This window comes from Capsicum annuum, chromosome 5 (assembly GCF_002878395.1).
Source record: "Capsicum annuum cultivar UCD-10X-F1 chromosome 5, UCD10Xv1.1, whole genome shotgun sequence".
Classification (NCBI taxonomy): Eukaryota; Viridiplantae; Streptophyta; class Magnoliopsida; order Solanales; family Solanaceae; genus Capsicum; species Capsicum annuum.
This window is the reverse complement of record NC_061115.1, coordinates 137,741,208-137,764,825: the sequence shown is the minus strand read 5'-3', so window position 1 is coordinate 137,764,825 and position 23,618 is coordinate 137,741,208. Positions and strand designations below refer to the sequence as shown.

General features: G+C 38.6%; 1 protein-coding gene across 18 annotated transcripts in view; it reads right to left on the bottom strand.

The window, feature by feature from the left end:
* The window catches only part of LOC107852525, a 42,540-nt gene that overhangs the window by 5,367 nt on the left and 13,555 nt on the right, over positions 1 to 23,618 (bottom strand). For 4 of the 18 annotated variants that reach the window (XM_047413181.1, XM_047413178.1, XM_016697555.2 and 1 more), the window contains 3 exons: positions 9,779 to 9,836; positions 9,617 to 9,679; positions 4,176 to 4,306 (listed from right to left, as the gene is read on the bottom strand). The gene's annotated coding sequence lies outside the window, so the exon portion shown is untranslated. Of the gene's footprint in view, positions 1 to 1,191; positions 1,258 to 1,783; positions 2,061 to 4,175; positions 4,307 to 6,018; positions 6,436 to 9,080; positions 9,504 to 9,616; positions 9,680 to 9,778; positions 9,837 to 23,618 lie in introns of those variants that run through there. The other 14 variants (XM_016697562.2, XM_047413182.1, XM_047413174.1 and 11 more) reach the window with 10 other exon arrangements.

Here is a 23,618-nt window from a genome sequence, read left to right as displayed (position 1 = left end):
ACACCAGGTGATGCTTTAGATTCCTGCCAAGATACAAAAGCATACAACTTATTCCAGCCAGTGCCGGTAATAGAAACAAGAGCAGACGCTGAAACAGCACCACTAGGCGCATGAGCAAAAAGATGAAGCAATCGGAGCTTTGACCGCTCCCGAAGCACCCTTACCAACCAGACAGTTTCTAATATATCGTCTGGCTAACCACATTTAAAACACTTGTCCCTCCCTTCATCACAAAAGCCCCAATTAAGACGACCACAGAACCGGCAAGGAGAGCATAAAGAAGCCGACTAAGCCCCACTCGCCTAAGATTGGGCACCTTGTGCCTGAAAATTATCACCACCTTGCAGACGCCTGTCACCAGACTACTTCGGGTAAGAAGCGCTAGCAGTAAAGAAGAAACCAGAACTCCCCCCTTCTTCTTCGGCCATTTGTCGCCATCCCAACCACCCTGCACAGAGAACCTGCTCCTGTTACCCTGTCTTTCCCCAAACTCTATCTATTTCCTCTTTTCATCCTCCACCTGCTACATGCGGACAACCAACCTCGAAATATCCATATCCTTAATCAGCAAAGCAGTCTTACTTTCAAGGATCAAATCCCGAGATCCTCGCTCTCATATCAGACACCAAGTCTGGAACATACCTTGACAGCTGATGAAACTTAGGCATATTCTTTGAAGACATTCTTCTCTGCTTAAGATTCACAAATTCTTCCATCTTTATTTCTCTCAACTCCTGCGGAAAGAAGCGATCCAGAAAAGCATAAAAAAGGCCTTCCATAAGGACAACTCCTCAACATTACCTCTATCCCACTCCTCGTACCATTGGTACGCAACATCCTTGAGTTGATAAACTGTAAAATTTACCCCTTCCACATTCATGGCCTGCATCACCCTGAAGTTTTCTCCATTTCATCCAAGAAAGTCCGAGGATCCTCCTCCACTCTTACTCCAGTAAAAGTAGGAGGATTCATCTTCATAAACTGGCCAACCTTTGTGGCCTCAGTAGATAAAACACCAGATGCATCCTGCTCAGCCTGGGCAAAAACCAACTGAGCAATAGCATGAATTGATTGGCGAAATTTCGCATTAGTCACCTCACCTTAAGGAGGACTAGTAGTAATCGGGGAAACTCCAGAACAATCAAGGATAGGACCCTAAAATCGAATGTGAACTCCAGGTGTAGGGCGTACCCCATCAACATCGTCCCCAGATGGGACAGAAGAATTTCCTTGTGTTCAAGATCGTCGAGGCATGATCTGAAAACAAACAAACAATGATTAGAGGAAATTCAAGGACTTAAACTCCAAGCTTGAAAATAGAATATCAAGAAAATGAAACATTCCTAAATGTTTTGTAGCCTCTCTTTTATGAATGTGGCGCGCTACACACCCCTAAAAGAGACTACTAAACACGGCTTTGTGGACTCTCCATTGACTATGAACCTAAAGCTCTGATACCAACTTGACACGACCCGAACCAGGGCCTTGTCGTAATAGGCATCCCAAGTCCAACTAGGACTGGAGACCACCCCTATTACCCAACCCGACCAACGAACGCATATCCTGAGTCGGATGAATTCCGAGCATACAACAAGATAGCGTTATTACATAATCCAAGACTCTAGGATAAGTCTATATTTGTAACCACTCAAACAAGTCCAACCGCCCGATACCCAACCGATAACCAATACCAACCAAACCATAACCATATGAGTTCCATAATAATTATATATAATTCCAAAAGAAAAGAAGATGGGACAATGAGAAATTTAGTCCTACGGTATCAAGCCCCAATACCAATGCCAATATCAAGGCTAACACCAATATCGATCCCTTCTCATACCAACCCATAGTAGTTCCACAAAAGCCTCTAACCAAAAGAATACCAAAATTCGATTGGGACATGCCCCAACCATAGCCAAAACCAATATCCATAAATAAACCAAAGTATGGAATAACATCCATGAAATAGAGCCTTTCGAAAAGATCAAAGCTCAGCACTTTAATACAATAGCTGATCCTGAAGTTCGATCGCTAAGCAGGAGTAAAATGGTCGGTTCCTGCATTGCATGGGGATATAGCCCCCAAAGACGGGTTAATGAGTGAACACTAGCATGAACTCAAGATAGGGATAAAATAATGTCATTTAACAAAACCAAGTAAACCATCCATATGCATATAAACCATAAATATAATATACATATATAACCATGCCGAGAAAGGGAATCGGATTTAGCATTCATTTAAAATCATTAACCTGGGTATGTGTAGTTTAAACGTTCTTAACTACCCACAGGCTATATGGGTCCAATGTAACTACCTAAACCGGCCTCGATACGCATAGCCGGATGAACCGAAGATACCATAAGTGTAAGGAATTCACGAGTACCCTTACCCTCCATGATACATATGTACAATGTACATAGAGGATTTCTGTGTACCTCGCAGTATCATATAAGGTCGCCATGACCTACCCCTCATGTCGACAAACATGAGTTTCCAGTATTCATTCGTTGGACTCCCACCTTCACGGTTACCTATCACACCCCGTCTTTATTGTCCAATTAAAACCATTCTAACCAACCAAACCATTGTTATTAACCGAGGCTATAAATAGTGGTATTGCCATACCGACTATAACTTGCAAGTATTGTCCCTAGCCAAACCTTTTTTAGGTCAAGGGATTCCCATGTACCCATAGATTATATTATCCAATTAACTTGGGGGAGTCCCATCTACCCCACAAGTGTTTCATTACTATGATTACTTGGAGGATTACATTGTACCCCACAAGAATGATTGTTAACCCCAAAACCATTTCATTTTGACCATTCCAAACAATTTAGCCATTTAGGGTTCCATTACCAAGTTTAAACCATGCATAAGTTCCATTAAAAACCCAACAATGGTTTGAATAAGCATTTTATCAAACACATTGGGGGCATAGTATTTTCAAAACCAAAGGTAATTACCAAATACCCATTCACATGCAACCAATTATCCAAAACCATCATTAAAGCATATAAAGGCATAATTAAAACATGAAAAAACCATAACCAAGCATTTATAACCAAAACCCCTAAATTATATTTGAAAACCCAAAACCATATAATCAAGCCATGAAAACCTTATATAAAACCATGCCTTTAGTTGGAACAAACAATGGGGGAAGAGAACATGCCTTAAACCAAGAAGATGATGGAGAAAAAATCACCAACACAAGCCCCAAATTAATCCTTAAGATGAAACCCTAGCTTCTTTTGCCCAAGAACTTTAAAGAGGATTAGAGAGTGTTTTTCTAAGTGTTAAAGAATAGAAAAATAGAGCAAATAACCTCCTAAGTGAGTTAACAGTCATGGGTCCTAGTGTTTTTGTAAGTAATAAAGAATAGAATAATAGAGCAAATAACCTCCCAAGTGAGTTAAAAGTCGTGGGGCCTCATTAGGTTAAGTGGGAAAATATTTAGATTGCCCTCACTTAAACTGCACCAAAATCCCATCAGAAGGATACGACTATCAATACCAGTCGTACCTCAGGGTCATCTCCCTTAGACCCAACACTGTCCAAGGTACAACTCACCCTAAAATGTCGTATCCATGCATACGACTGGTACCCGTGATACGTACCCCTGGCAGAATAGAATCTAAAGAGGATTGAATACTGTCCACCATATGGTAGTCCATGGTACGACTCGTATCCTGGCTTACAACTCATGGTGAGCCACTTATACTCAGATCCAACTTAGTCTACCAAGTCTAAGATTAAGTAAAGGAAAGACCCAAGCCAAATGACCGGTGTCCACCGATACAACTCGTACCACCCAAGTCGTATCCATCCCAGAAACCAAATCCAACCCACCAACCAACACTGGCCAACATACGACTAACCCATACCACTCGTATCCCAGTGTACGAGTCGTTTCCCCTAGTCGTATCCTGTCCAGAGACCAAAAATTCAAGAAATTTTCTAAGGGCCAGAAACCCAGGGTGTTTCACTTGAAATGTATCAAATGCAAATGTCAGTATGAAGGATAAGTCATCACAAACACTTAAATAAGGACAAAAGTATCAACTAAGAAAAATGCATTAGATGTATCAACTAACAAAAATATCAAATGTATTCAGCTCTTAGCAAAATGTCATATGTATCTATCAAACATTTTGAAATTTTTTTACCATGTTTGAGAGAGAATTGTACATCTCCTCTGTGTCGTTCTCCTCACTGGTTTGCATGTCTGTTTGCCCGTTCAAGCAACGTAATCTTCTCGAAGCCTCTTTATCTTTGCTGGTCATTGTGGTGTTTTAATCTATTTTCACGAAAAATTTTAAAATATTATCAAAAATACCCGAAACAAAATCCACCACTTCATCACTTGAAGAACCAACAATGTTCTTATCCATTTGGGTAGCACCCGAACTGAATAATGGTAAATCATCGAAAGCCATAAAAAAAAGACCAAAATAAACAACACAATAGATGCATTTTGATACTAAGATAAAGTAATCTTTCTTAAATTCTACTTCAACATTCCACTCATCGCTCAAAAAATGAGATTATTTCCACCAAATAAATTGACTTGAATGACGTTTGCAGTAGATGGAGGATGAAGATAAGTGGCTGAAATTCAAAACTGGAGAGAAGTTGCCAATTATTTTGGGGTGGAAAATTTTAAAAATGAAATGGAGAAATTTGAAACTAAAAAATCTGAAGTTGTGCGATTTTGAGAGAGAATACGTATCAAAGGTAAATATCAAAAAAGTGGTATATTATGAAATTTTAAATATACGAAATTTTTTGATATAATGATCCTGAAGTTTGACTCAAGTTTGACTCTTTATATAATTTTTTCTTAATAGAAAGGATAGATATTTTATGTAGTTTAATAACGATGTGTTGCCCAAGTTAGTTAGCGAGCCCAAATGGCAAATGCTAAATAATGGTATTCGCGCACTTTGGCTCAAATTGCATCCCTAGTCATTACCCAACTCAATATTTAGTAGTAACGAAGTATTTACAAAATGAGGGATTATTTGTAGTTTAACAAAAAATAGGGATAGAAAATAACTAGGGATAAATTTATTGGGATTTATGTAAGTTTTACTATAGTCTAAGAGTTTCCAATCCTCTTCCATATTACATGAATGAAAATCGAGAAATAAATGAAGCACAGACCAAAAGGACAGAACGATGCTAGCTTACGGACCGTCTAACTATCTTACCAACTACAACATACCCAGTGAAATGGGACAAACAAGTTTCCCAATTAAGTGAAGGTCCTTCAAGTTTTTAAAATTAGGAAAAAAGGCAAAAAAATTCAATTTTTTAAAACATTTTCGCTCCCACAACTTTGCACAGTTGTCGAAACTTTGATAATTGTTCGACAACTTTGCAAAGTTGTTCAACAACTGTTCAAAGTTGTTCGCCAACTTAGATAGGTGTTGAGACAACTAATGCAGCTGTCGAAACATTCCCAGTTGTTTAACCGGCTTTATCATTTTAACTTAATAATATTATGGGACCCACTTGTCTCCTTTTTTAATTAAAGATTTGGGAGGATCACAATTGTTGAATAACTTTGCAAAGTTGTCAAACAACTTTGATAGTTGTTCAAAGTTGTTCGCCAACTTTAATTGTTGTTGAAACAACTAATGCAGTTGTCGAACAACTGTCCCAATTGTTTAAGCGACTTTATCTTTTTAACTTAATAATAGTGTGACACACACTTGTTCCCTTTTTTTAATTAAAAACTTGGGAGAGTTTCAACTCATTTTTCTCCGGTGAAATCCCACAAATCTACAATTTATTCAATCATATCAAGAAGCTACCTAAGCACATTTTAGTGTGATATTTTAAGGTAAACAATGTTCCCCAATTGATTTTCTCTAGCAGATTAGAGAGAATTTCGATGTTCTTAATAACTGAACTTTCATCATGTAGAACAGTAAATTCACTCCTTCCTACGAGTATATGTGTAGTTACTAGATATTGAAGCACCAAACAAGAATGAGCCTCCGAGGGTTGGAGAAAGCATGTTAAAGTCTTGGTATATAGCCTTTAATAAATCAAAGTTAAAATATTTTCCATGGATGCAGGCTGATCTTCAAGGTAGCCATGTTTCTAACTCTCTGCCTTCCCATTACGCACCACCCAAAAATGAGAGAATAAATCCTCCATACCAATTGAGAGGAGAAACTAAAGAACTAAACGAAAGATTGACTTGAGTATTGACGAGAGATCATGAACTCCAACAAGAAAAGCATTCACAAGTGACTTTGTACTTTAGTCTGGATGTCACTAGGTTTATTCCTCACATTCCAAACTATGGTGGAGATGCTACATTCAACTGAAAATGGGACGAGCTCAAAAGGATCACAGATGATGAAAGAGAACAATGTTGCACCTAAGAAATTTGTAACAGCTCCAACCCACAGTGCACTGCACATATAACTTTAGCTCAATAAATATAGAAGAGAGAAATCCCAGTACTCTTAAGAGTCTAGACATCAACTGTCAGTAAGAACCGAGGATGAAGTGAAAAATCAAAACCCAGAAAAAAGTGGAATGACAAGAACCCTTGAAAAATGCCACTGATAATTGTAGCAAAACAGGTCATAATTAGTCTTTTAAGAGTGATTATACTCAACTTCCCCAAAAGAAACAGCAGGTCAGTGCATAATATGTCAACGAACCAGAACTCAATTTTTCAGTTAGGGATATAACCCACGCAACCCTTCAAGTTTAAACTGGCTGGGTCAGTGACTGAAGACCATACGGATCAAAGTGGGTTGAACCCAAACTGATCCATCAAAATATTGGGTTATAATGGGTTGAAACTATGTAACAAACGGTCAAAAGACTGCTGAACCCAACGGGTTAAGATTCTGTAACCCAACAGCTTATATGGAAATTTCCTGCTAGAACCAGAAATGAAAAGCTTTGCTTTGGCACTGTGTTCCTTAGGCTCATCTGATTTGGATTAAGAATTTACTTTAGTCACAACAACATACCAAGGGTATTCCCACCGAGTGGAGTCAGGGGAGGGTAAGTGTACGCAGTCCATGCCACTACCTCAGAGGTGAGATAGAGAGGTTGCTTCCAATAGACCCCCAGCTCAAGATAAAACAATCTAAAAAGGGAATAATAAAAGGACAAGATATAATAGAAATTACAACACCCAATAATACTAGACAAGGTTCACCAAGTAATACAACACACGATACAACACTCTAAAATAATACTGGTACTATAGCTACTAACGCAGATAACAAAGTCCTACATAGCACTGACGCACTCGTTCCTACTATCCTTCTACCCTAATCCGCCTCCTCCACACCTTCCTATCTAGGTTCATGTCCTCGATAAGTAGAAGTTGCTCCATGCCATGTCTAACCACCTCCCTCCAATATTCTAAAATAAAATGACTATCGCCTATCGCTACCTACTTTTGGATCAAGAGAAAATTGAGTGGAGGGTGACAAAACAGTCTTCAAATTAAAATGGTGACAACTTTGACTAGCTAAGGTCAAAGCTTCACTTAAATTCGGATTAAGTTAAGTGGGTGCGGAGTGTAATTTTCAAAACTTATAATTTTTTAAGAGTTCCCTCCCAATCCAAATTTCAAAATCTAAAATTTCCCCTTTATTTACATTTTCGATCTTTCCTTCTTTTTCTTTCTTTCTCTCCCTATCTTCTTTTTCTTCTTCATATTTTTTTCTCTCCAAATTTTCTTCTTCTTTTTCTTTCCCTTTTTAGTATCGTTCTTCTTTTTCAACTTCTTTTATGGACTACCTCTTTTTTTTATTTGAGAACCATGAAAAGAAAATTTTGATTTTTTAAAATGATTGAAGAAATTACGCAAAAAAATTAAGCAACTCTGATGGTTGCTTCAAAAACTACGGTAGTCGCTTCAGCATCTATGATAGTTGTTTCAATAGTTACGATAATTGTTGCAACAACTACTATTAATTGTTGCAATAACTACGATAATTGTTGCAACAACTACTATTAGTTGTTGCAATAACTACGATAATTGCTGCAACTACTACTATTAGTTGTTGTGTTACAACAGTTACTATAGTTGTTGCAGCAACTATCGAAATTGTTGCAGCAACTATCGAAATTGTTGCAGCAACTATGATAGTTGCTATAACAACTAAGATTGTTGTTGTAATGGTGGTGTTGATGGTGACGTTAAGGAAAAAGGTGGCGGTTGTAGTGATGTTGGTAGTGATGGTGGTAGAGGATAAAGAAGAAGAATAGGTGATAGTGGTATAGGAAGAGGAAATGGAGGTGGATTATGAAGAGATATTAATTGTGGTGGTGGTTGTGATGGTAGAAGAACAGGAAGGGTGGCGGCAGCGGCAACAACAACAAAAACAGTGTGGTGTAGATGGAGTGGTGGTAGCAACAACGGCAACAACAAAAGAGGTGTGCAGGGGGTTGAGTATGGTGGGGAAAGTAGGGGACTTTGTGTAAATAATAAAACTTGAGGGTTTTAAGTTTAGTGTCATAAACACTAATCTAAAAACTATCACCTCTACTCAATAAAATTAAGACTTTGTGTCACTTTTTTTTTTTTAATTTTGAAACCTTTTTGTTACCCCTGATCAATTTTCCCAAGCTACACACTTATTAGATATTCAATCTCAACCAAATAAAATTTCTTTTTCTTTTCAAGTAGAAAAAATATTAAGGGGCAACATCAATAATTAGGATAAGACATTTTTTAAATTAGGATAGTTCTATTAATCTCATCATTAATTAATATGAATCTAATCAATTCTCCTATTCCTTGTTAACTATATGTAAAGGAAAAAGAATAAAAGAAATCTCAGCAGTTAAAAGAAAAATTATGATACAATAGGTTTAAGTTCAAAGTTAAATCTCATCTGAGGTTAAACTACAACAGGTTTTTCCATAGATCTGCTATTAGTCAAAAAAAGAATAAAATAACAGTTACACCATTCATAAAATATGCTTGGTACATGAATCAACTGAAAATTAGAAATGACAAACTTATGAATATCTAGTTCTGAAAGGTTTAACCCCTGCTGAAGAATATTTTAAAAAAGTGTGTGTAACATAGAAAGTGGAAGGAATGGACTTAAATTTTTAAAAAGTTTCAAGCCTTACTTGCAAGGAATGAGAACAACAGATAAAGTGCTTAGGTTTGCTTTTATAATCTTATAACATTTACATTTTAAGGAGGGAACATTTGGGTTACATTGGGCGAGTTGGGTTGTCACCCATTATTTTACACATCTTGACCCAACACATACTGATGATTCGGTTATGACCCGTTAACCTAACCCATTTGCTACCCCTAGTTTTTCTCTAGCACTATGGCTCTGGAAGCCAAGAAGCTTTAGCACAAGGAAATAAAGCAAATATGTCTGGATGGAACAGGACTGATGATTTTCTTTATCAGGAATCTAGTCAGTTCTTTTAGAAGAAAGCAGGAGTATCCTTTCTTCTTCGCTTCCTTGAAAGTCAAATCCTCGGCACTGGCAATAACAGTTTCATGGATATTTATATTTGATCGCAAGTTACTCTCAAAAGAAGACCTACTGCTTGTGCAGGATAAGGCAATTAATAATCGTCTTCAAGATTTACTTACAATTCATTTAATGATCAATGGACATCTTCATCATTGTAAACCATGAGCTTGACCCCACAGTACCTGAAATGCAGCAATAAAAGCTCTTATTTAGTGACATCAGATGAAAGAATTAAGAACGAGAGTATGGCTCCAGAAAAGGAAAAACTATCAAGATCTAACCTTAGATAAAGATATATCCATCAAAATGCTTGACCAACAGTAATTAATTCACCTAGCCCTAATAGACCATAGCACATGGTATGTTAACCAACAAAAAGCAGAAGGAAAATGAGATAAAGTTGAGTACTACATTTAGATGTAGAATTGAATAAAAATAGTCATGCGATGATTGGAGTTAATAATGAATAGGATAACCTTTTTTCCCCTGTAGCTTTTTTCTCTTCTTTTTTTCCCTCCATACAATTTAAAAATTCTTGGCTCTCAACGGTAACTTCTGAGAGGGTAATGGCTACTTTTCACCGTACGGAGCCGCCGAATGGGGCCTCTCCGGTGGGAATTCAGCCGCAGACGACTCTCCACGAAGCGTCTTTGTTACATAAGAAATGTATTGAATCGATTCTTTTTAATAAATAGATCTGGTCGCAACTTCGAATATGGAATTCAAAGGGATCAAATAGGAAAGGATGCTCTGAATCATAGAACTATAATGAAATATACGATCAACCAATATTTATTGAATTTGAAAAAGAGCAAGAAGAAATGGTTCGAGCCTCTTATTTTGATTTCTCGAACCGAGAGATCCATGAATTGGGATGGAAGTTATCACTGGAAAACAGACCTTCGCAACAACTGTTACACTTCAACAAATCAACCTTTGAAAAACATCAGACACCCTCGTGAATCAGTAATTGCAAGAATCACCACCCACAATCGGATTCCGGCGGTTATTTTCAAGGCAATAGACTACTATGGATGATGGCAGATGAGTGTAAGTTCACAATCGTTGGCAGATTCCTAAAGACGAGACCCAAAATTGATCGAATTAGGTCAAGCTTCAAGGAGCTTTTCACAATTAGGGGTTCTGTTAAGATCACGTGTACGATAACCACAATGTGTTTTTGGATTTTACAAATGAAGACGACTTCAATATGGTTTGGTACAGAAGGGTTATCGAAATGGAAGGACTTCAATGTGGTTGCAAAAATGGACTCCCGGTTTCAAGCCGGAAGAGGACATCCCTGTAGCACCAGCGTGGGTTCTTCTACCAGGTTTGCCTTTCCACATGCATACATGGCACTACGTTAAATAGATCGTTAGCTCGGTTGGAACTCCTTTAGCTATGGATGTGGCTACTAATGGTAGAACCAGGCCAAGCATGGCTAAAGTTAAGAGTTGAAATTGATTTGCTTAAACCTCAACCCGACACTGTTTGGGTGGGTTTGGAAGATGATAAATGTCCATTGAGAGGTTTCAATCAAAAACTAGAATACGAGAATGTCCCAAAATATTGTAAGCACTGTGGGAAAATGGGGCATGATGTGATGAATTGTCGGATTTTAGAGAAAATCAAAATTAACCAGGAAAAGGAAAATGTTTTAAGAGAGAATCAGGCTGATGAGAATTTGGAAAATAGTGAGGAGGATACGAGCAAGGTTGAGATTGTACAAGAACAAAAATTTTTGATGAGGAGAACACTTTGGCACAGAAAGTCGGTGAGATCAAGAGCAAAATCAGAAGAAAGAAAAAGAAGAAGAAAAGGTTTCAAAAAAAAGCAAGGTTATTTTTAAACCTGCCGTGTCTAGCGTCAAAAAGCACAATGATGGGCAGCAGAGCACTAAACCCGTCGAATATGTTGAGAATGTTGAACCTAGTGAATCTGTGGAACCTGGTGATGTTGGGCAATCACAAGAAATTGCAGTTGCAGAACATAGTACCGACACTGGCGAGGGAAAAGGCACAAGGCAGAATGACAATAGTATGGGTGATAACACTGAGAAATGAGTGGAAAACACTTATCAAAAACAAAAATATGATGACAATGAGAAAATGATTTCCACCAATCTACCTCGTGAGTTAATAAATCATGAGCCTGTTAATTTGCTTGTTGATTTGAACTGTGAACAGGTCAGCAATCCAATACAAAGCAGCCTATTACAAATCCAGAGGACAACACAACTTACAGAGAGTAGACAGACTCTGATGAATCCGGTGACAGGGAAGAGGAAGGTACACAAAGGCAAAAGGATACAGCACAAACCAAAGACAATATCATTGAAACTAGAGGCAGATGCAAGCAATGGAAAAAAGGAAAAGGCAAAAAAAACAAAGATAGGACTAGCTCTCCTGGCAAAAGAACAGAACAAGCACCAAAGAAGTTTCTCCAGACCATTGACCAAACAGCAGAATCTCCTGACGTTATTCTCAGTGAAGATGTTGATTCGGTAGACTCTAGAGTTCCTCTTAACGGAAAGGAGGAATGCTCACAGATTCAAAAAGATGAAGCCCTAAACAAAAGTCTCTGTGACAAAGCTTCAAGAGGCAGAAGTACACAAAGTAAAAAAGAAAATAGTTCCAAAGAAAGAGCTAGTTCTCCTTCTAAAAGAAGAGAACAAAACAAAACAAAACCCCTCTCGTAGTACTCCATGACTAGTACAATCTTCTGCAATATTAGGGGAACGAGATCAAAAAAAGCAAATAACAGAATCAATCACTTGGTCTACATTAACAAGGTGGTTTATTTGGCTATCTCGGAACCACTAGTTAATAAGGCTCAGATTGAGAGATACAGGAAATTTCTTGGATTCAAATACTGTCTGGCTAATACTAATAGCAAGATTTGGTGTTTTTGGAATCACCTAGATCAAGCTGAAGTCATAACCAATGAAGATCAACACATTACCATCAATTCAAGGACAGACATGGCGCTAACCGTAGGTGGTCTTAAAATTTGGTGTTACCATCAACACCAGATTTGGTGTTTATGCCAAATGCACTGCCGGGGATAGAAGAGACTTATGGGACAGATTAGAAAATATAAGCAGCTCTATAACGATCCATGGTGTGCAGCTAAGTTGCTCGGACTCTTCAAAAATGTCTACGGATATGTGTCGGATCCTCCAAAAATACACTATTTTTGAAGGATCCGACTCGGGTGCGGCAACATTTTTGGAGAGTCCAAGCAACTTAGGTGTGCAGGAGGGGACTTAAAATGGTAGTGGACCCTGATGAAAAGTTAGGGGGTAATGCTAGCAGGTGTTTTGATTTTATTAGCACAATGGAGGCTTGTGGTCTTTCGGATTTGGGTTTTGTCGGCCCTAGAAATACGTGGTGCAATAATAGAAAACCCAGTAAAAGAGCATGGAAAAGGCTTGATAGAGTCTTTGTTAATGATCTATGGGCTCAAAAGCTATCACACAAATACCACCAATCACTTAGCTAGGACGGGTTCTGATCACAGGCCTCTTCTGATGGAAACCCTTTCCACTCAAAATGACTTCATAAGATACTTTAGGTTCTTAAAGTTATGGACTGAACAGTCAGGTTTCCTGGAGACTCTACAAAATTCTTGGAAGCTGAATGTGATAGGCAATGCAATGTGGAGACTCCAGTGTAAGTTAAAGGTTCTCAGCAAAAATCCCAGCAAATGGTTTGGAGATACCATTGGGAATATCCATGAGCAGGTTAACAAATGGGAGACTAGAGTTCAACTTCTTGAAGAACTGGACACACTAAACAGCAATGAGCAAAGTAGGGAAAATTTGAACAGAGTGTATGTTAAATGGCTTGGAATGCAGGATGCTCTACTCAAGCAAAAAACTAGAATCAATTGGTTCAAAGATGGAGACTGCAACCGCAAATATTTTCAGTGTGTGCTAAGAGATGGAAGAAAGAAACTTCTTATTCACAGAATCAAATACCATAGGGACAACTGGATAGAGACGGAAGAAAGAAACTTCTTATTCACAGAATCAAATACCATAGGGACAACTGGATAGAGGGAGACAACATGATTTCAAGGGCCGCTATCAGACACTACAAGAAACTCTTCAATATATGGGGCAAACTAACCTGAACAGTGACACTTTGGATTGCATTCCAAAGCTGATTACTGAAGAGGATGAAATGCTTCACAGAGCACCCATGGAAGATGAAATTAAAGAATAGTACGAGTGCAGAAAGCAATGCAGGACCTGATGGCTTCAATGGTAAGTTTTTTCATACTTGCTGGGATATTATTAAATATGATGTTGGTGAGTTTGTTGCTGAATTTTTCTCTGGGAAAAAACTCACTAAATACTTCTCACACATGTTTGGCTCTTATCCCTAAAATTGAGTCCCCTTCTAATTTATCTGAATTAAGGCCCACTAGTTTATGTAATTTTTCTAACAAAATTATTTCTAAGATTCTGGTCAGAAGGCTCAATCCTAGTTTACATACCCATATCTGTTAATCAAAGTGGTTTCGTTCTTGGCAGATTGATAAGTGAAAATGGCATGCTTGCTCAAGAAATAATTCATGGTATGTCTAAAAGTATAATATTGGTGGCAATATCATCATTAGATTAGATATGGCTATGATAGACTGGCTTGGAATTTTCTAATGGATTTAGAGAAGCCAAATCTTTTAGGCATATGATAGAATGGCTTGGAATTTCTAATGGATGTAGAGAAGCCAAATCTTTTAGGCATATGATAGAATGGCTTGGAATTTTCTAATGGATGTTTTAAAAGATTTGGCTTCTCTGGTGGTTGAATAAATTTAGTGTGGAGTTTAATTTCTAATATATGATACACTATTTTGATTAACGGATCTAGAAATGATTTTTTCTCTTCTACCCAAGGTTTAAAACAGGGTGATCCTCAGTCCCCCTCTTTATTCATTTTGGGTGCTGAGGTCCTTTCTAGAACTTAAAATAATTTGCATACTCGTGATAATTTTATTCCTTTCTCTATGCATCGAAGATGTCCTCAAATTAACCATTTGGCACATGCTGATAATATTGTTATTTTCAGTAGTAATAATAGTAAATCTGTTACGCTCATCATGAAACAAATCAACAACTATGAGAAAGCTTCAGGGCAGGAAGTTAATAAGAACAAAAGCTTCTTTTTGACTAATCCGAAGGAGTACTATAGAATCAACATGATAAGACAGTCTACTGGTTTTCTGTAAAAGAACTTCCCTTTTTACTTACTTGGGTTGCCATACTTATATCGGCGGGAAAAAGATTTCTTACTTTGATGATATGGTTACAAAAGTGGTAAAGACTCCATGGTTGGCAGGGTAAGATGCTTACAATGGGGGTAAAACTATTTTGATCAAAAATGTTCTTCAATCACTCCCTGTGTATACTCTTTTTGCTATTGATCCCCATTGGTACTATTTTTTTTTTTTGGAAACTGGTAACTTATATTCCTCAGCATTCAAGGCAATGCTGGCCACCTCCAAAAGTAATTACAGATATGGAAAAAACAGAAATATAATCCACTAATTGGATTTTCTCTTCTATATTTTGTTCTTTACACCAAAAACCTAAGGAAGTAATTATTGTCCATTTAATCTTCTGTATTGCGCATTCTTTTCCTTCAAAAATCCTCCGGTTCCTTTCCTTCCGGATATTCCACCACCAGATACAAGCAGGGTGCCGTCCTCCACCACTTCCTTTGACTCTTGCTGCCTCCCCTTCTGATCCAACAACTTAATAAGTTTGTTGTGTGTTCTGGCATACACCAATTTAGGCTAGCTAAATTGAAGAATAAAGCCCATACTTGTGTTGTTACTCTGCAATGCAAAAACAAGTGTCGGTTTCCACTCTTTGCAAAGTAAGCATCTGGAGGCTATGTTGATGCCCCTTTTCTGTAATGCTTCACGAGTCAAGCAGGCTCTTCTAGCTACCAACAAGAAAAAACACTTCACTTTAGTAGGAGCCACACTATTCCAAACAACACTCCAAGGCCTGTATACAGATAGACCCCACTTATTCAATCTGTTGACAGAGAATTTTTACCATCAGGGTGTTGTCCCCATAATAGTTTGTTTGTTTCCAAGTTAGTGCTTGGGAAGCCTTCTATCATATTCAGTAATTCAATTACCCCTTCTATCTCCCAGTCATTTAACAACCTTCTAAAGACCAAATTCCACCCTTGTTGAGACCACAACTCACTGATTTCGCTATCAGGATGAATAGTGATAGAATAAAGTCCTCTGAAGAGATCCTTGACCACCCCAGTCTTCTTTCTTTCCAAAATAAAACCTTATCCCCCTCCCAACTTCAACTTTTGTATAAACTCTTAGAGTCGGCCAAAAGCTTCTGATAGTCCTCCAAACCCCTACTCCATAAGTGGTGGTTACATCACCTGAACACCATTGCCCTTCTTGGCCGAATTTATGTTGTATCACCTCTTTCCATAGTGCATGCTCCTCTTGGTTGTACCTCCATAGCCACTTGCTTAGCAAACTTTTGTTCTGTAACTTAAGATTCCTTACTCCCAAACCCTCATCATTCCTGCCTTGTTGAACTGTTGCCCATTTTATCAAATTGAAACTACTTTCAATTTTATTTCCTAGCCAGAGGAAATTCTTCTCAAAGCATCTAGAGTTTTGATCACCTAGTATCTCACTAGGCATAGGGGAAAGGGACATCACATATGTTGGCAGGGAATCTAGCACAGAGTTTATCAAAGTGACTCTACCTCCCAATGAAAGGTACTAAGACTTCCAGAGTGCCAACTTCCTCTCAGGTTTCTCAATAATTCCATCCCATATAGTAATTGCTTTATGTTTTTCCCCCAATGGCATACCTAGATAGATTATCGGTAGCTTCTCAACCTTGCACCTCAAGATGTTTGCTAATGTTTGCAACTGTTGAAGAACTTAAACTTGAGTTCAGAACAAGCCCCAGAAACTACTAGAATCACCCTTAAATAACACAATTGTTACTGTTTGGTTTACTTCACAGAACACTATTGTATCATCAACATCCAGCAAATTTGTCAACTCCATATTCTCATTTGCGCTGTTTGTTATATTGAAGCCTCTAATCCAATTGTTTTGCGAAGCTTTCCTCATTAAAAAAATAAAAAGGAATGGAGATAAAGGATCCCCTAAGTCCTCTTTCTGCTTTCTGCTGGAAAAGAACCTACAGGTTCTCCATTAACAAGGATGGAGAACCTGGTGGTGGTTTTACTACAAAAGTCCATCCAACTGAGCCAACTATTTCCAAACTCCATCTGTCTAAGAGTGTTAATTAGGAACTTCCAATTTAAATGGTCATATGCTTTCTCAATATCCAACTTGCACATAACCCTCAGTATGTCTCCTCTAATTCTAGTGTCAATAGACTCACTAGCAATTAAAGCAGCATCCGTTATTTGTCTACCTTTAATAAAGGTCATCTGATGTTGTTCACAAGCTTGCTTATCACCCTCTTCAATCTCTCTACTAAAACCTTGGCTATGATTTTGTACACCTCTGTGATCAAGCTAATTAGTCTAAAGTCTCTCAAATAATTTGCCCCGCCTTTTTCAAAATCAAAGCTACAAAGGTAGCACTAGAACTTTTTTCAAATTTCTGGTGAGTGGAAGTTGTGGAAGGTCATCATTAAGTCCTCCTTTCCAATTTCCCAAAAAGTTTGAAAATAAGTCATTGAGTAACCATTCGGACCAGGTGCCTTGTCTACTTGTCTACTGCATATATTTTGATCTTTTCTAACACCTCTTCCTCTTCAAAATTCCTTGTAAGTCGTTCTTGTTCCTCTATGGTAATAGTTTGAACATCAAAAATATTCAAATCTGGTTGTCAACTTTCGAACTCTTTGTAAAGATTTTGATAGAAATCCATAATGGACCTCTTAATTTCCGTAGAATCCGAGGACAGAACCCCATTAATCAACAAAGAATCTATAGTGTTGATTCTCTTGTGCGTCGCATAGTGGCCATTCTGTGGAAATACTTTTGTGTTCTTGTCACCCCCTTTGATCCACTGAATTCTGGATCTCTATCTCCAATGGATTTCCTCATTTCTAGCCACTTCTTCATAGTCCATGGCCCATTGTGCTGCTTTTATCAGTAACTCATCATCGGTAAGAAGCCTGGCCTCTTGTATGACTTCCAGACTTCCTATTTGCTCCAGAAGTTGATCCTTTCTAGGCCTCCAATTACCTTTATTCTCCTTACTCCATTCTTTGAGTTTTACTTTCAATAGACTCAATTTTGTTGCTAACTTAAAGTCTGCCCTTTCCGTCACATTAAAAGAATTCCACCAGTTTTGTACTTTGGACTTAGACCCCTCCACATTCAGCCACCATTTTTCAAACTTGAAATATGACCTCTTGAAGACGTCATCCCCACATGACAACAAAATTGGGTTATGATCAGAACCCATACTAGGCAAGGAACTCTGTTTGATTTGATTAAACAATCCGTCCCATGGAAATGAATCCAGGAACCTGTTAATCCTTGATGCATTTTTATGATCTGGCCCTCCTCTTCAGGTGTAAGACTCCCCACAAATAAAGGTGGTCTACTAGCTCCAGTTCATTGATGCAACTAGAGAAGTCTGCCATTGCTCCCGAAAGTCGAGTACAATTTGTCTTTTCTGAAGGAAATTTGGTAGTGTTGAAATCGCCAAAAACCACCCAGGGTCCTTCACAAAAGCTCCTCATTGCACCTAGTTCTTCCCATAGCTCCTTCCTTTCATTTCGATCACAGAAAGCATATACTATTGTAAGAAACCAAGTGACATCTACATTGATGCCGCTCAACTTACAGGTGATCATCTGGTTGCCACTCTCCACATATCCCCCTTCCAAGATTTTCTATCCCACATAATAATTATACCCCCTTTACTATCTAATGCCTCCATCCAAATTCCATTACCCCCTAACTGTTGAATATGATTTCCCACTGCTCCCTTCAATTGTCTCCACCAACACTATAATATCTGCACCCCTTTGTTGTAATCCGCTCCTCACCAAATTTCTCTTGTCCTCCCTGTTAAGCCCCCTCACATTCCATGATAGGATATTGAGCTTCATTATAACTGGTGACTAGTTTCCACCCCTACTTTTTGATTCACTCCTTGGCTCCTTCTTTGAATTTTACATTGAAAAACAAGTTCCTCGGTTCCTTAGTTACTGTCTGTTTTACCCCATGTTCTGCTAAAATCGAAACAAGATTCTCTTCTTTATTCCTCTCCTGGTCAATTTTTAGGAGTAACACATTGGCTTCCTTTGTGCACCTTTCAAAAGGAGCTTCAATGCTTGACTGAGCCTGAGAATATTGCTCTGTAACCAGTGATTTTCCCTCTTTTTTGCATCTTACAACACCCAGAAGCATCGCAATTAATAGGAGTTGGATCCCCCCAGAAGAACAATTTGCTGCATATCCCCCTATTCTTCACTATCACCAACTTCATGATCTTGCTTCACACTCTACCATCACACTATGTTCTCTGTATGTAAAGAAAGCGTTCTGGACTTCTGATTTGTTTGCCCAGTCATTTATTTCATTAATAAAGGGCTCAGGGCTTTGCTTTAACCTTAGAAAGGATTGGCCTGCTTCTGGCCCAAAAAGGTTTTATTAGCATTTAAAGCGTTTGTTTGGTCCTGCACTCGTCCAGGGTCTCTTGACACGTGCCCTTCACGTGATTGTTATCATCAAAATAGCCTTTGTCTTCTCCAGCTTTAGACTCTTCTTTATCAACTACCAAATCCTTGTCTTTTCCAACATCTCTGTACCTCGAGACTTCTGACAGGCCAGTTTCTCAAAAATCACTCCTTTTCCTCTCTCCCGCCAATATGATCTCTCTTTCGGGTTTTTTTTCGATAAGTCGCTGGAGCTGTTACCCAGATGGGGAGAGTGAAGACAAATTCGCCGTCAGCGTTCTCAATAGAGGTTGGAATCTTGCATGTTAGACCTCTAACACGAATTCTTACCCATCGGAGATGATTCTTCAAATCGGTCTCCTCTACAGTCTCTAACCATTCCCCACATCTTTCATCGATCTTCTTCATCACCGAGCTAGACCACAGATGAAGGGGAAGTCCTGATACTCGCACCTAGAACCAGTCAAAGTCTTGTTGTTTTGGAAATGCACCTGCCGTTGGCGACTGGAGACGTAATTGGCTTCCTTGTCTTCTCCAGACCCTCATCAGAACATGTTTCGCTGCTCTTGATGACTGAAATTCGAACAGAAACATTGCTCCATTCATGTCGTAGATTGGTATGCCCTAAGCACCCTTCCAAGTCTGTTGGGCCCATCTTCTCAAGTCATTTCTTATGGGAACATCACCCTCATCGAATTTTTCCACTAGACATCTACTTAACAAATCTTTATCAACAAGGCGAGCTTTAGTCATTAATATCTTAGCACAATCCGAATCTTTAGCTCCTTTTGCCACCTCTGTTTCTGTCTCTGTCCATTTGCTTTTACGGAACATTTCTCTTTTTGCCACCTGTATTTTTGTCGTCGTCCATTTGCTTTTATGGAACATTTCTAAGTAGTTTCCCTCCCCTCACCTGCAAATAAATCTGCCTCCCCTTGTATTTCTTAACCCTTGAGTAAGATGTAACTCTATTAATAAAGACATTTATTTTCACTGCCAGCCTTTCCATCCTTCCTTAAATGTGTTTTATGGTACTATAATAACTGCCCTCTCTTTGCCTTTAATTGAGATTAAAGATACGAATCACCCAAATTGATTGAACTTTATTGAACTTTAAAGACAAGAAAATGCTAGTTGAGTAGTCATTGCATCTCCATGTTTTAAAGATCCCCCCCCTAAAGGTTGAAGCTTCTCTGAGTCTTCCGCAGACCCAAATGAGTGCTCCCTTGCTCAGAACCATCCTCCTCATGTGGAACCAAGCACTTTCCACCCAATCAAACTAAGTTTCAACTCTAGATCTTGTCTCTATGATGTCATATTTGCCCCCACCCCCACCCCGGGAAAAAAGATTTTGTTATCCATCTGAATCAACTGGAGGAGAACTAGAAGGAAAGAGTGATCTGAGAAGAATGAAAAAAAAATGTGAAGGTTCCGGTGGAAGAAGTCCACCGGAATGGATTTTCAAAGTCCAAAAGGTACTTCAAAAGTGTGCCTCGATTCTAGTGCCGAGACCTTAATTTTCAAGTGATTCTTTGTTTATATCCCCCATTGGTATTGGTACTATTAACCTGTTAGAAAAGCATTTTGCTAGATTTTTTGAGGGGTTTAATGAAACCAGAGAGAAGTACCATTAGAAATCTTGGAAAAATCTGTGTTCCTAAAGATGAAGGTGGTATCAGTATTAGAAACATGCATGACATTTCTAAAACCTTGGCGATTAAAAGATGGGGGAGGTTTAGAACTAGTCAATCTCTTTGGGTTGATTTTATGAAAGCTAAGTATTGTGACGGGGCTCATCCTACTGTTAAAAGTTAGACCCCCGATAATTCACAAGCTTGGAAGTTCAGGGTGAATGCTAGAGAGGTTGTTGAACCTAGCACTTTCTGGACAATTAACAGTGGTAGTTGTGACATGGTGGGACAATTAGTGCGAAAAAGGGCACTAGGTATTCTATACCCTGACCATGTGCATAATAACAATGCCAAGGTTATGGATTATATTGATGGTGATAACCGGAACATGGATAAATTAAGGGAAGATCTCCCTGAACGTATTGTCCTATATATTGCTAATATTCCTATTGGGGATGCTAATGAAAATGATTGTGCTTTTTGGAACATTACTGTAACGACCCGAGACTACCCCCTAGTCACCACACAGTTCTTACGATCCCGAAAGACCACAAGTTAACACATGACTGATATCTGCTGTGAGCACGGGATAATAATACTGAAATAAATGCGGAATTAGGTTGAAATGCCATAAGGTTCAAAATCTAAAATACTGATAAAATATAACATCTGAAATAACAATCCGTAAAACTGAATACTATCTGAAAAATCTAGTCTGAAAGCCTCTAATCTGAACTATTTGAAAGTGGAGTTGATGGAACAAGCCCCAAACTAACTCCAACAACTGAAATACTGAAATAAAAGTATGCCCTCGATAGATGGAGACACTACTAAATCTGCGACTACTGACTGAGTCTGTCTAAGCGCGGTCAGGAACCTGAGCGTCCGAACCTATGATATGAGACCTCATAGCTCAAAGAAAGAGTATGCAATCAGTACGTAGAATGTACTGGTATGCTAGATGAGGTAAGGCTGAATGCAAGGATTCATTTACATGAGCAATAACTGACTGAATGATATAGAGTAACTGGACATGAGAGTACATGGATAACTGATACTGCTGTAAATACTAAGTATGCACTACTGTGCATGTAAATAAATACTGTGACTGAGCTTATCTGAAGCTAAGTACTGAATTCTGATAACTAAGTAACTGATATCTAAAGTTACTGATAACTGAATTACTGATACTAAGTGATTATGTCTGACAGTCCTAATTCTGTAGAACTGAACTGAATTCTAAACTGAGACTGAAACTGTGGGAGGTAATCATCTAACCGATATGCCCCTCTCTAAACTGATTGGGGTCCAATCTGTAACCCCAGCTGGAAAACCGTGCCACGGGTACTAACACTGAAAACCAGGATGCCAAGCCTAACTGACCGGTGACACCTGGGCGGAGCCAAGCCTAATCTAACGGGTGACCCTGGGAGGTAGTCAAGCCTAGTTTGACGGGCCACTCCTCATCCTACGCTGGCTACGCAGTTCTGGAGTACATAGACTGCTACTAACGACTCTGCCTCTCTGACGGGGAAGCCGTCATCCCTGCACTCGCTCGGTGCTAAATCTTACTCCCAACTGAAAGACACTGAACAGAGTATACTGAACTGGACTGATACTGAGTTTCCCGAGTTCTGTAACTAACTGGATTCTACTGATTGGGACATGACTGATACTATTCTGTAACTGACACTGGCTCTAGGTACACAGCTCAATTGTCGGGTATTAAATACCCCCAGGACTCGATAGCATAAAAAAAAGACATAACATGATCATAAAGGCATAACCATACTTGTTTGCTAACAATGCACTTATTTATTTAGACATTTTGTCAAACACTTGATATACATGAACTTGTGCATGAATTGGGATCACATAATAACATGTCATGCTTTCACTAGTCAAATCACATAAGCATTTCATCAAACACTTGTAGGGCATAAGCTTGTACATGATTGGGACCACGTAATAACATGTCATGATTCCACTATTTACTTCACATAGGCAAGTTAGCAAACACTTGGGGAGCATGGATTATTTACATGATAATGGTCAACATATGTAAGCATGAATACAACATTCAATTTCAATATCAAAGGTTAAGCATGCAATTCGTATAATTCACCACATAACTATCTTAATTTCATTGGAACTTATAATTAAACATGAATTGGATCCCAATTACTATCATGAACATGAATACATTCAATTCCAAGCATGGAAATCATAAATCTTGAAGTTTTAAAACGAATTCTTGGACTCTATGGGTGGAAGGGACCCATAGATGAACACCTAACATACCTGAGAGAATTAATCCTTGAAGGTTCTTGGTGAGATTCTTGAGATTACTCTTGGTTTCTTGAAGTTAGGGTTTTGTATTGTAGAGAGAAGGCTCTTGATTTTCGGAAAAAATTGAATAATGAATGACCTCAAACATTTTTAGGGCTTTAATCCCATATCTGGATGTAATAAAATCATGGAAAAAGACTAATTTAACCCTAGACGAAACTTTGAATTTCCGTCAAAAATTTCCAAAATTACCCCGGCGCGATGCGCCACTATCGCGCCAAGCCACTGGAAAATGACAACTGGGAATGTGGCACGACACTGTGGATCGCGTTGCAATACTGGATGGGACCTGGAAGCTTGGTGCGATGAGGTACAATCGCGTTGCTTTACTGGAAATTGACAATTGTGAAAATAGCTGTGGCGCGACGCGCCGGTATCGCGGTACCTTACTGAAAACTGACAATTGTCATTTTGACATACTCCGCGACGCGCTACTGGACTGAATGACGGTGTTTAACGACTGAAACTTAAAAT